General features: G+C 43.0%; 1 long non-coding RNA gene across 2 annotated transcripts; it reads left to right on the forward strand.

The window, feature by feature from the left end:
- The first annotated feature begins 4,743 nt into the window (after positions 1-4,743).
- On the forward strand, positions 4,744-11,643 carry LOC102148170 (uncharacterized). Of its 2 annotated transcripts, XR_011430532.1 has the most exons (4): positions 4,744-4,878; positions 5,289-5,389; positions 7,634-8,738; positions 10,857-11,643. It is a non-coding gene; the product is annotated as an uncharacterized lncRNA (long non-coding RNA). The 2 variants fall into 2 exon arrangements; XR_001379365.3 differs by lacking the exon at positions 10,857-11,643 and having other exon boundaries at positions 7,634-9,325.
- The last annotated feature ends 1,012 nt before the right edge of the window (positions 11,644-12,655 follow it).

Consider the following 12,655-nt stretch of genomic DNA (forward strand, 5'->3'; position numbering starts at 1 on the left):
TTTTGTTGTTGTTGTTGAGTTGTAGGAGTTCTTTATGTATTCTGGATATTAATCCTTTGTTGATATATGATTTGCAAATATTTCCTCCTGTTCTGTAGGTTGCCTTTTCCCTCTGTTGATAGTATCATTTGATACATAAAATTTTTAATTTTGATTGTCTAATTTATCTATTGTTTTCTCTTGTCGCCTATGGATTTGGTGTCATATACAAGAAATCATTGCCAAATCCGACGTCATGAAGCTTTTCCTTTATATTTTCTTCTGAAAGTATAAAGTTTTAGTTTTTATGTTTAGGTCTTTGATGCATTTTGAGTTAATTTTTACATGTGGTATAACGTATGAGTCCAGCATCTTTCTTCTACATGTGTATATCCAGTTTTCCCAGCACCATTTGTTGAGGACTGTCCTTTTCCCTACAGAGTGGTTTTGGCACCCTTGTCAAAAATCATTTGATCATATACGCAAGGGTTTATTTCTGGACTCCCTATTCTACTGGTCTATATGTCTGTCTTTATATTAGTACCATACTGTTTTGATTACTGTGAAAAAAAATTTAAATCTATTTAAAAGATTTAAAAGAATTGTAGGTAGAACAAAACGTCTCTTCTCTCTCTCCTTCACCAGAGGTAACCATTTGTGAAGTTGATGTGCGCAATTCCATGAGTGCTTTCATACATTTATTGCATGTTATTTATAACTTACTTTGTACATTTTAATCTTTTTGTTTTTCCTGAGGAAGATTAGCTCTGAGCTAACATCTGTTGCCGATCTTCCTCGCTTTTCTTTTTTTGCTTGAGCAAGATTAGCCGTAAGCCAGCATCTCTGCCAATCTTCCTCCCCTTTATATGTTGGTTGCCACCACAGCATGGCTGACAGGTGGTGGAGTTCTGCACCCGGGATCCAAACCCTCAAATCCAGGCCACTGAAGTAGAGTGCACTGAACATAACCACTATACCACGGGGCTGGCCCCTGTATGTTTTAATCTTTTACTTAAATATTAGTGCTATGATCTGAATGTATGTGTTCCCCCCTTCCCCTAAATTTATTTGTTGAAATCCTAACCCTCCAGGGTGATGATATTAGGAAGTGGGGCCTTTAGGAGGTGACTAGGTCATGAGGGCAGAGCCCTCAAGAATGGGGTTAAAAGACGCTCCAGAGAGATCCCTTGCGCCTTCTACTATATGAGAACACAACGAGTAGGTGGCAAACTGCAACCTTGAGGGGGGAGCCTCACCAGCACCCAACCATGCTGGCCCCGTGATCGTGGGCTTCCCAGCCTCCAGAACGGTGAGAAATACATTTCTGTTGTTTATAAGCCACCCAGCCTGTGGTATTTTGTTACAGTAGCCGCGAGGATTCAGACAACTACCATACTACATGTGGCCTTTTCTAGTTTGCTCTTCTTCGTTCAACAATATATTTTGAGGTTTATCCACCCTGAAACATGTACATTTAATTCACTCATTTTATTTGTTGTATAGCATTCTGCTATATTCACATGGATTCAAAGTATTTAAATCCATTTCTCCAATGAGGGGCAGTTAGGTTGCTTCCAACCTTTTAAAAATAACAAAAGCACTGCCGCAAACATTCTTATGTATGTCTCACACATGCGAGAATTTTTTTAGGGTAGAAAACTAGAAGTGAAATTGCGGGTGTTGTAGAGTAGCTTGGGAAATGATGAATTTTAACACTGTAACCTAGGTGTTCATGACTGAGGTGGCTATAAGCAGTAAGGGGCTAGTTATTGGAACTCTGGGTAGTTACCTGGTTAGAGTATATATGGCATTTCCATTAGTCTTATTCTAAGGGGCTGTTGTTGTGAAGACGTGGTGATGGATGAGTTTGGCCGTGTAGTGTCGTCATTCGATCGCATGGCTGAATCTTCCAGGAAGCAGGCCTTCTAACGGATCATTGCCAGCCTTGGTCTTAAAACCTCCCAAATTGTTTTGTCACTTGTTAGACAACTTAAGACTACGATATTCTGAATTTGATCAAATTGGTTTCAGACACCTGAAATGGTAGATACAACAGTATTCTCAATTTTTAAAAATAGTTTTTCATTTTTAACCAGGAATCTGAAGTAGGGTTGAGAGATATGTTGTTACAGAAGCAGATAACTTAGAGGCTGTTATTAACTGAAATCAGTTAACATCTTACTTCTCCAAAAATGTGTTTGGCAGAGGGACTGCAGGAAGGAGGACTTTAGTCTCAGCCTTCAACGTGCAAGCTACTGATCTGGATGGTGAGTCAGCACACTAGAGTGTCCTCTTACATGGGCGGTTGGTGCTCCAACAACGGGAACTGATCAACTGGAGACCTACCTTTAGAATTGGCCTCAACCCTGAGTTCTTTGCAAGACCTACTTTAAACTTCATTACATGCTTTCATGTTAAAGTAAACATCACACTCACTAACATTCCCAAACTAGCCAAAGACAACCAAAATAAAACCAAACAAAATCTGTTCTGTTCAGACAGTAGAATGGTAGTTACCAGAGGCTGGGAGGAGGGGGAAAGGAGAAAGATTGATCAAGGGGTACAAACTTTCAGTTATAAGATGAATAAGTTCTGGAAACCTAACATACAACATGGTGACTGTAGTTAATAATAATGTATTGTTTACTTGAAATTTGCTGAGAGAATAGATCGCAAGCATTCTCACCACATACACACACACACACACACAAGGTAACAATGGGAGGTGATGGATGTGTTAATTAGTTCGATTTTGTCAGTCATTTCACAAGGTAAACATATATAAGAACATCACTTTGTATACCTTAAATACGTATAATTTTTATTTGTTAAAAATAACTAAGTGATTTTTTTAACTGTCCTGTTTAAAACATGAGTTTCAATAATATTGCTAATGACTTTTGTAATTCCATATATTTGACTGACTCTTTTGATTGTTAGAGCCCTGGGTCAATTGCAGCAGAGAACACAGTTTTATAGACCAAAATCTTTGGAAAGTAAAGTACATATTCAAGAGCTAAGTCATTGAGGTTGCTAGAGTAAATCATTGCTGATCCCATCCTTGGTCAGGCTGAATATTTGTCCTCCCAGAAATAGGTAGACCTGTCTGTGATGCAAAAGGCTGTCAGGAGATGTCTCCATTTGAACCAGAGAGCTGGTGTATTAGCAAGATCACTGGTTTAAGCCAGAAGGCCTGGGGTTGAGTCCTGGTTCTGTAACTTGCTATTTAGATGGTCTTGAGTGAGTCTGTTAGCTTGTCTGAAATCCCAGTTTTCTCATCTACCAAAAGGCAGTGACAAAACCATACTTGCTTCAAAGGATTTGATGAGATGGAGCATGCAACAGTTGTTGAAGAACTGTAAACTCTCTGAATTGTCGCATAAACATGAATGGTTCCCTCGTAGTCACTGAAGGCCCAGGTTCTAAACAAGAGCAAGAGTGGTGCATTTGTTATGTATTGACTGTGTTTTGATAATAGGCACGTCATGTCATTTTTACTGTTTCTTCTCTTGACTTTCTATTTTCTATGAGATTTAGACTTCTTGCTCACTTTAATTTTGCTAACCATGATGCAACTCGTGGACCTAACCTGAGCAGATTGGTGACGGACCTTGAAAAATGGTCTGAGTGGTGGAGGTTGTTGTACTTTTTCCTTTCGCTGAAGCTTAACCAGTTGTTTCAAAAAACATTCAAGAATTTTGTGATAAAGGCAGTTAAGAATCTCTGATTATTCATCCTATGAAGTTCAAAAGTTCTTGGATCTTGGCTGAAGACTGTCATCAGATTCTGAGTAGTCACAGCAGTTTGGATCTAGGCACAGATTTTGATCCTGACAAATAAAGACAAGTTGTAGTAGTCCTGGAAGTTATTCTTTAGATGTGATGAACATAAAGCTCTCTTCAAATGAACAATACAAGTATCGCATGAAACATGACAAAGGATAAAATGCTGCACTGGGATGTTTTCATATAGCTAGTTTGGAGAAATCAATTTTGCTAACCATCCTCCCCCACCCCCACCCGCCAGCAAAGTTCTATGATTCAAAACAGGATTTCCTGTATGCTACCAGAAGCATCTGTGACTTTTTTTTTTTTTTGCCAGTTCTTCTAAAGTTCCCCATTTGGGCCTTTCAATCTCTTGCCCACATTTTTCCTGAGCCCCACACATGGTACGGTGCAGGCTGGGCCTTGCAGAAGGGCACGAGGCCAAAGGGAAGAGTTAGGACCGAAATCTAGCCACATGCCCTGACATGGGTTTGTGTGGCCTCAGAAGAAGGGGTGACTTTTCCTAAGTTGTATAAGGTGCCGTATGGGGTAGCAGAGGCTCTGCCATCTTCCTCACCGTCTCACTTATCTGCGTTCTCCTCCATACCCTAATTTCCATTCTTTGACCCGTAAGCTGCCTCATCACCACCCATGAACCTAATCTCCTGCTAGAAACCCTCTCACCCTCTGTGCCTCTCCAGCTGTCCCACAGGCCATTCCAAAGCTCTCTCACTCTCTTGCTTCCAAAGAACCACTTCTAATTCAAATACCTTTCATAAGATAGACTCAAGGGTCATTTTCAGAGTGTCATTCAAAGCCCATGAGAAAAAACAAACTTCACTGGTTTGGTGCATTGATTTCCATGACTCTAAAAAAAATTAAAAGGATGAAAGCTAGGTTGAGTTGAAATGTGAAATTATCAAGAGCAAAACAGGAAACAAATGTTTGCTCAGCTAACCGTTTCCTACTGAGGGCTCTCTGTGTAACGTCTCTATGAGGAGTTCACTGTTCAACCTTAAACAGATTGAAATGACCGATGGGGGAAAATCACACCAAACCCAAGGGCTCTGTGGAAGCAACGTTCAGCGAGCGCCAGGCCCCTGAGCTGCTGCAGAAAGGCGGGTTGTGAAGGCGCGTACGTGTCAGTGTTGAAGGGAAGCCTTTGAAAGCTATCTTTCTAACAGGATGAATGTGAAAGCCACAGGGGAGAAAAAAAAAGGCAGCACGAAACTGCCACCGGAGCATTGCTTCCTGCCCGGGTAGCTCCGGCTCTTTGCTGACAGTTCTTAGGCCTTCTCTGGCTTCAAAGGTTTCCTCTTTTCTATTTTTAGTAGCAGAATATGGATTTAGATCTGCATAGTCCCTTTCCACGACTAATCCGTGCCCCGAAGAGAGGAGGGTTGCTGGTTCCTGTTGGCTATCAGTTCTCTTTCTTTTCAGCACCTCCAAATGATTTTTAATATTAAGGACACAGATTTATGGGAAGGAGTCATTGAGTTTTCAAACTGATTTGTAGTCTCCTAATTTGCACATTCCTTTCTCCAGCAGGGGCATCTCAGAGATCATCTCGAGTAATGGAGCCTGACTTCTGTGATGAGTGAAAGAATCCAGGTTGGTAAAACAGATGGCCATCGAATGACCAAAAAGTAAGCAAGGATGATTTGCATCAGTGTAACATGTAACTGATTAAGCATGATTCCATTTTGGAAAGAAAGAATTGATGCCTATGTAATCGAGGATTAGTTTAATCTGCATAAACTGTAACAAAAAGCTACAAGCTATGCCAGACGGAATGCTGAGGACCCTGGGCCATGCAAAGGAAAATACATTGCCCAGAGCAAGCATTTTTAATTTCTTGAGTGTTTAATTTCATGCCCTCTAATTCTGTTTCTTGAATCACTTCTGTTTTTCCTGATCTCAGGACTACCTAACTTTGCCGGCCCACTAATAGTAATAACCTTGGATGGGTTGTCTTTTATAGCCAGATAGCTCAACATTTTTTTTCTTTTTAAAGAAGTATTAAGCCCTTTAGTCCTCTCATAAAAATATGGGGCCACCCACCGGGCTGAATGCAGGGCTGGGGATCAGGAATGCCGCCCCCTCAGTCCAGCTGCCTCTGCCCACGTGGTCTTAATCAGGGTCTCCCTCTGTGGCTTTAAAAGGGTGACAATCTTGTGCTTGAGAAGGATTATTGTAGGAAGGTGTAAACTGAAGCGTCAAGGGCTCGCCTCACCTCCCCAAGGTTACCACTATGTTTCTTTGCGCCATGGCGTCTGGTTTGACCTTCACTACCCTCTAGAAGCTGTGAACCCACACAACATGAATATTCTATGTGTGCCATTTGACTTTATTTTGTTTTACAAAGAACAAAATGAACAGAAACAGTGGGATTGGGGGAAGGGGTGGGACTATGAGAATCAATTCTAGGGATTTTGCAAATGGATAATTGGCAAGAAGCAAAACCAAATGTCAGTCGTGTATTGGGTTTCCAGCACTGGGAAAGTGTCTTTAAATATATTTTACATAATGGTTTTGAGCAGCAGGCAGCATTATCTGCTAAGTGGCAGTATTGTCAGTGAGCTAAAAAACTACATAATGGAGTTAAAAAGAAAGCCTCCTTTAACCTTTCTCCAGAGCGTTTTTACCCTGTTGAATTTTCCAGGGGTTATTTTAAATGTGTCCCAATGTCAGACTTGTTCAGAAAGAGAGTATTGTGTCTCCCAAGAGAATGATGATTTGCTTTTTTTTTTTTTTTTAATGGAGCAAAATGCTAACTTTTAATAGACTGTCTATCCTTTTCCTTCAGAATAAGTCCTCCCTCAGAATTCCTATGCAAATATTCAAACTCCCGAGCTGGGAAAAGGTTAAAAGGAACTGAGCAAGTCTATAGTGGCTCTTTCTGCGATGCACTCCAACACTTGGCAGGATGAGGTGTTCATAGCAGGTGCTGGATTTGCTATAAATGGACAATTTATAAACAGAGCTGACAACTGGGAAAACAGAGCAGTGGGGAATGCTGGCATTCCAGGGGCCAGCGGTTGATTTCCTATCAGATGGTCCTCAGCATGGAATTATTGATAGCTGCTGCTCTGAAAGAAAGCCAGTTGGCTATTGCATAAAAGGGCTGCACCTCAATTCATGCCTGATCTACTGGTAGATATTTTAAATAGGTCAGTGCAAATTAGCTTCTTCAGGTTGGTATTTCCTTAATTAGCAATTTAATTGCAACGTCTTCTCCTCCCCTTCAACCTTGACTGAATTTAACTCTCTTCCCTCTCTGTGATGCCGGAGGACTGGCACCTGAGAGAAGGCTGGCTGAAACAAAAGAGGAGCCCCAGGGCAGCGGGGGAGGATTCAGAGCAGGCTTTAGTGCCCAAGGCCAACACAGAACCTGGCTAAGGCAAGCCATGTGTGCAACCGAGGGCAGCATTTTTGGCCGTGTGTCCTGGGGGGGAAAGGAACAGGGCCTTTGTGCACTGAACCCTGGGAGAGAATCAGAAATGTGCAGCAAATGCATCTCATTTCTCCTTTGCTGTTTGTCAAGGGCTGCCAGCACACTGGGACGTTCCTAAGACCCCCAGCAAGGTTCTGCTTTCAGAGTATTCCCATGGAGCAATCTAATGATCACATTCATAGCTTCCATTGTTTTTATTTACTGTTTTGGACAGATTTAGCCCTGCAGAAAAGCTTGATGGTAGTTCCTAGACAGATGGCGTTGGCTGGCATTCGTACATATGTATCTGCAACTTTGCATTGGTGCAGTTCTGCTAGGAGCTAGGGAAGTGGCTATACCTGTTTGTTCTAGCTGTATGAGCTGTTTTTCCAGAAGACGTTTGTTTCGCTAGGTCTCTACTTTTCTTCTGACCACACCCTGTTGTTTTTCTCTTCAGAACAGACTGACGGCCTGATCCTGCAAAGAACTTTGACTTCCTTACAAGGAGTGAAAATTGTACAGCCTGAAGATTAAGTTTTTGAACTGGATGCCCATCCCAGCATGATGGTTGTCCCGGGCACAAGGGAGTATAAAGAATAGGGCATTGAGGGAACCCAGAACAGGGACTGTTTGATGCCACATAATGGCAAACATCCCCAGATTAGACAGAGATCTTAAGCGTTGTGGTAATGGATGCTTCTGTTATTGGTGAGAAGTCTTGTCTGTGAGTGGAATGGGAATCTTGCCTCTGGGTTTCATCACAGCTTCATCGACTGTGGTGAGCTCTCTAGCAAAGGTGTGACAAATCTTACTGAGCACGTTTTGTTTATGAAGAGCTGTACTGGGTGCAAGAGGTATAAGAAAGTATAGGTACAGTACTGTAAGCCAGAAGTTCATGATGTGGTTAGGGAGATGCACCATATTCTTGTGAAAAGATGATTAAGTCGGGACCAACAGGGCATGTAAAAGCCAGGAACAACCAGGGAATGTTCTAGAAGTGCCAGGGACGGAGTGGGAGCTGTTAGGTCAGGGAAGACTTGAGGAGAAGGATAGGACTGAAGCTGGGCCTTGAAAGGCTGGAGACTTTCAGTGATTGGAAATGTGAAAAGGAGACTATTCCAGGTGGAGGAAGACCATGCTGAGGCCCTGGTGAGGAGATGACCCCTGAGCTTGGGTGGAGAGGAAAGAAGAATGTCCTGGGAGGTAAGGCTGAAGGATCACACAGATGTGGAGGCCACGCAGAGTTTGAAGTTCATCATGTTGGATCCTCCTGATCCGGGAAGGGAGCCGAGAAAAGCAGGATGTCAGGAAGGTGAAGGCAGAAGAGAGTGGCAGTCACCTCAGGAGGAGCTCACAGGGTCCCATCTCAGTGACAAGGCTTAGGTCTGCAGAGCTGTGTGGACTGTGCTGTGTTCTAAGCCACGGATTGTAAATGGAGCCCTCCTTCCTCGGCATCCCTCTTCCTCCCCGGAAGCCTCTGCTCACCATCTGACTAAACTGGGGCCACCCAAGCTTCTGCTCAGGGAGTTTCCCCACAAGCCTGGAGCCAAAGCGAAACAAAGGCAGGTTCAGTTTTTTAAAGTTCACTGCTTGATTCTTATTTGCTCACTCTTGGATTCCCATTAGTGCTGCCCTGACTGATTTGAGGCCTTACTAGACATTTGGACGATTTCTTATTTTCATAGCTAACTCAGAAGGTCATCTTTGAGCTCTGGAAGCATCTGCTCAACCTGACAGACAGCTAAGTCAGAGCCACAGATCTGGGGGTGGGGGTGGGTCTGCCCTGGTCAGGGAGGGCTCCCCTACTAAGAGCCCTGGGAGGAAAGGAGCGTGGACCCCCCTTTCTTGAAACTTTTTTCCGTATTTTCTAAACACCTCAATGTGTGGCCTGTAGGCAAACAGCTTGGGTATCACCTGGACGTTAGTTAAAAATATAGAATCTAAGGCTCCACCCCAGCCCTACTGGATCAGGATCTGCATGTTTTACAAGATCCCCAGGGATTCATACGCACATTAGCGTTTGAGAAGTGCTGCTTTCAACCTAGTAGGATGGAAGGATCACCTGTGGAGCTTTTATTTATTTATTTATTCTTTTTGAGGAAGATTAGCCCTGAGCTAACTACTACCAATCCTCCTCCTTTTGCTGAGGAAGCCTGGCCCTGAGCTAACATCTGTGCCCATCTTCCTCTACTTTATATGTGGGACGCCCACCACAGCATGGCATGCCAAGCAGTGCCATGTCTGCACCCGGGATCCAAACCAGTGAACCCCGGGCTGCCGAGAAGCAGAATGTGTGAACTTAACCGCTGCACCACTGGGCTGGCCCCTGGCTGTGGAGCTTTTAAAACATTCTGTGGCATATTACATACCCCAGACAAATTAAGTCAGAATCTCTAGGGGTGGAGCCCTGGCACTGGTATTTTTTAAAAAGTTTTCAGATGATTCTAGGTACAGCTTGAGTTGAAAACCACTGGCCTATGGTCTGTGTTAACCACTCTGTTTCCAAGGCACCAAATTCCCCTCATACTGTAAAACAAAACACCACTAACCTTTTAGCCACAGACCCCGATGGAGTGAAAACAATACTCACTAAGCATTTATTCAGATCTGGTTAGAAAATTCCTGGCCAAGAACAGATGTAACCACTGGATTCACTCAAAAGTGTCAAGATGGTAGCTTGTTAAAATTCCTAGTCTTGAGTATTCTCTTCTGGCCTTGGAGGGTGGCTCTGTGTAGAACCTGGAGGACAGTTGCCTTGCCCCTAATCTTGGTTTCTGAGAAGATGGTACCCAGGCCTGTGCCACAAGGAGCCATGTTGCCTGCCTATGGAAAGCAGAAACACACTGAGGAATTCAGAGTATTGATTTTTCACACTAATGGTCACTTTCAGGAAGCAAAAAAGGGTTTAAAAGCAGTTTTCCACCAATCATCAGCCTAGGGTAGATGTCAAACTTTAATAACTATCGCGGTTATTTCAATATATCTTCTTTCCCATTGAGGGCTTTCAGTTACTTAATGCCAGGGTGCTGGGAACCTTCAGGGGTGAATGTCAATGAGTGTCAAGTCAGTCTCTGATTTTCCTCAGTGCTCCCAGCTCTGCTGAAACATCGGGGATTTTCCATTGACAGATTCCGATCCTGAGCCAATCTTGGTCAGGGCTTGGAGGGTATTAGCAACTCTGTTTCTTCTTCTTGCCTTATCCCTGCCTCTTGGTGCCCCCAGGATGGCGATGGACCTGAGCACTGCTATAGGAGCTGTGGCCTTTCTCCTCATTCCTTATTTTTTGTCCTCTTAGAACTAGGTATGAATTGTAGCCTGGTTATCTGAAGTCTACACATGCTCCTTAACCCTTTCTAGAAACTTCTCTGGGGTGGATCCTGCTTTGAACTAGGACATCCTAGAATTAGTGTGCTGATCTTTGTCTGTCTGGGGTCTTCAGGTTCTGTGTCCACTCAGCACCTCAGCACCATACATACTGGTCTGCATTAAGCTTGAGGTCACCTTGCCCCTTTGTGCACTGCAGTTGGGACCGCTGGACACTCGCCTTGGGGGCTCACATCTTACATGGCCTCATTCCCTTGGCTGTGGCTACTTCTTTTCTTGGTTTTCTCTCTTTTCCCTTTGGCTTGGCATTATGGTCTCAGCATAACTCAATGCTCCTACCCCCACTCATACCACAGGAGCAGCACCTGCTCAGATGTGACCACAGAGACAATGCCACAAGGGCCGTCATTCTCAATAACAGTAGTAACATTATTTTTTGCTGATGAGGAAACGGAGTCGGAGATGAACCAGACAGTGGTGGTGAGAAGATCCCAACTTTCTTGCTTCTAGTTTGAAACATTTAAGTCTTCTTCAGTTCCACCTCAGAACATTGCAAGTCAAGATGACCACGGAAAGAAATCTGAATAACTAAACTGAAATCCTGCATTGATGCTAAACTGAAGTGACACTTATGTTTGGAGTTGGGGTTGGTTCATTCATACATATATGTACATATATATAAAATACATATTTACAAGTATATATAAATACATATATACTGAAATATGTGTGTACATTTACTGAGAATGTAGCAGGGGTGTTTGTGAAGTGGGCACCAAGTCCAGAAATAGACATTGTTGCCTCCACTGAAGGTAAAGGACAGCCCACTAATTACCCTGTGAGGTGCCTGGGCTGCCAGTGCTGGCGACTCCTACAGGGACAGAACACTTACTAGTCTCTGGAGGCAGACTCATGAGGCAGATCAGAGGATTTTGGACCTTGCTGCTGTCTGTGAAAGAATTTATAATTTGTACCTTGCTGTGCCCAGGTTGCTCCTAGGCACCCTCCCTCTGGTGCTTGAAGTTGGTATGCCTTCTGTCCAGACAAGTAGCTTCTTGGGCTATTAATTATGTAGTTAAAACTCTAAACCTTCTCATTTTAAATGATAATAAAATGTTTAAAGGTATGTTGCTTATAAACCTATGTTACTTTTTGTCTTTCCATTTGTTCCCATTTTATTGCCTTTCATCGTGGGCTGGCTGACTGGCCAAGCCAAGCTAATTACTGCCTTATTGTTTTTGGAAGACTAGGTGACACCAAGATTATTAATGAGTCAATAAATTGGGGCTACAGAAGAGCCTGGCTATTTTTCCCTTGCCCGTTCTCTCGTTAGGCATGTTGTTCTGCTGTGGCTAAATCTGAGAGGATGGGCACTGTGAAGTTGGCGGTTGATGTGGCTGAAAGCACTGGTTCATAAAGAAACATGGAGTAGGCAGAGACTGCAGGGACCTGGAGAGTGAGAAGGTCAGGGGGACCACGTATTGGGAGAAAGGAAAGGAGGAGAATTCCAAACTGAGAGTTCCACCCTCTGTCAGTTAGAAGCATGTCCACTCTCTGGTCAATACCCATGGCTTGTGCTAGCATTGAATCAGTGTTAAGTTGACTCCTTCATGAATACACTCACCTCAATTAGAATGGCACCAGCAGTTACCTGGTTTCTATGGAAAAGGGTCAGAGTAGGTGATGAAATCTTTCTTCTTCCTGTCTTCTCGTTAAATCTAACCCATTCTTTTTTTTTTTCAGTTTCTTCTTTTTTTAACCCCTTCTTAGACTGAAATAAAATCTAGCAAAACCTTTATCAGAGACTCTTGCTGTTTTTAAACTTTATAAAATAAAGACTGATAGTCTTTTTTTTCTTGAGGAATAATATAGTGCCTATTGTATAATGACACAACAAATTATAGGACAAATGAATTGTTGCTTTCTTGATAAAACTCTATTTGCTCTAAAAGTTGTGCAGGATATATCTTTATCTTTTTTTTTTTTTTTTGCTGGGAAAGTTTTGCCCTGAGTAACATCTGTTGCCAACTTTCCTCTCTCTCTCTCTCTTTTTTTTTCCCTCCCCTAAGCCCTGTACATAGTTGTATATTCTAGTTTTAAGTCCTTCTGGTTCTGTTATGTGAGCTGCCGGCACAGCATGGCTACTGACGGATGA

Source organism: Equus caballus, chromosome 21 (assembly GCF_041296265.1).
Source record: "Equus caballus isolate H_3958 breed thoroughbred chromosome 21, TB-T2T, whole genome shotgun sequence".
In the NCBI taxonomy this organism is placed as follows: Eukaryota; Metazoa; Chordata; class Mammalia; order Perissodactyla; family Equidae; genus Equus; species Equus caballus.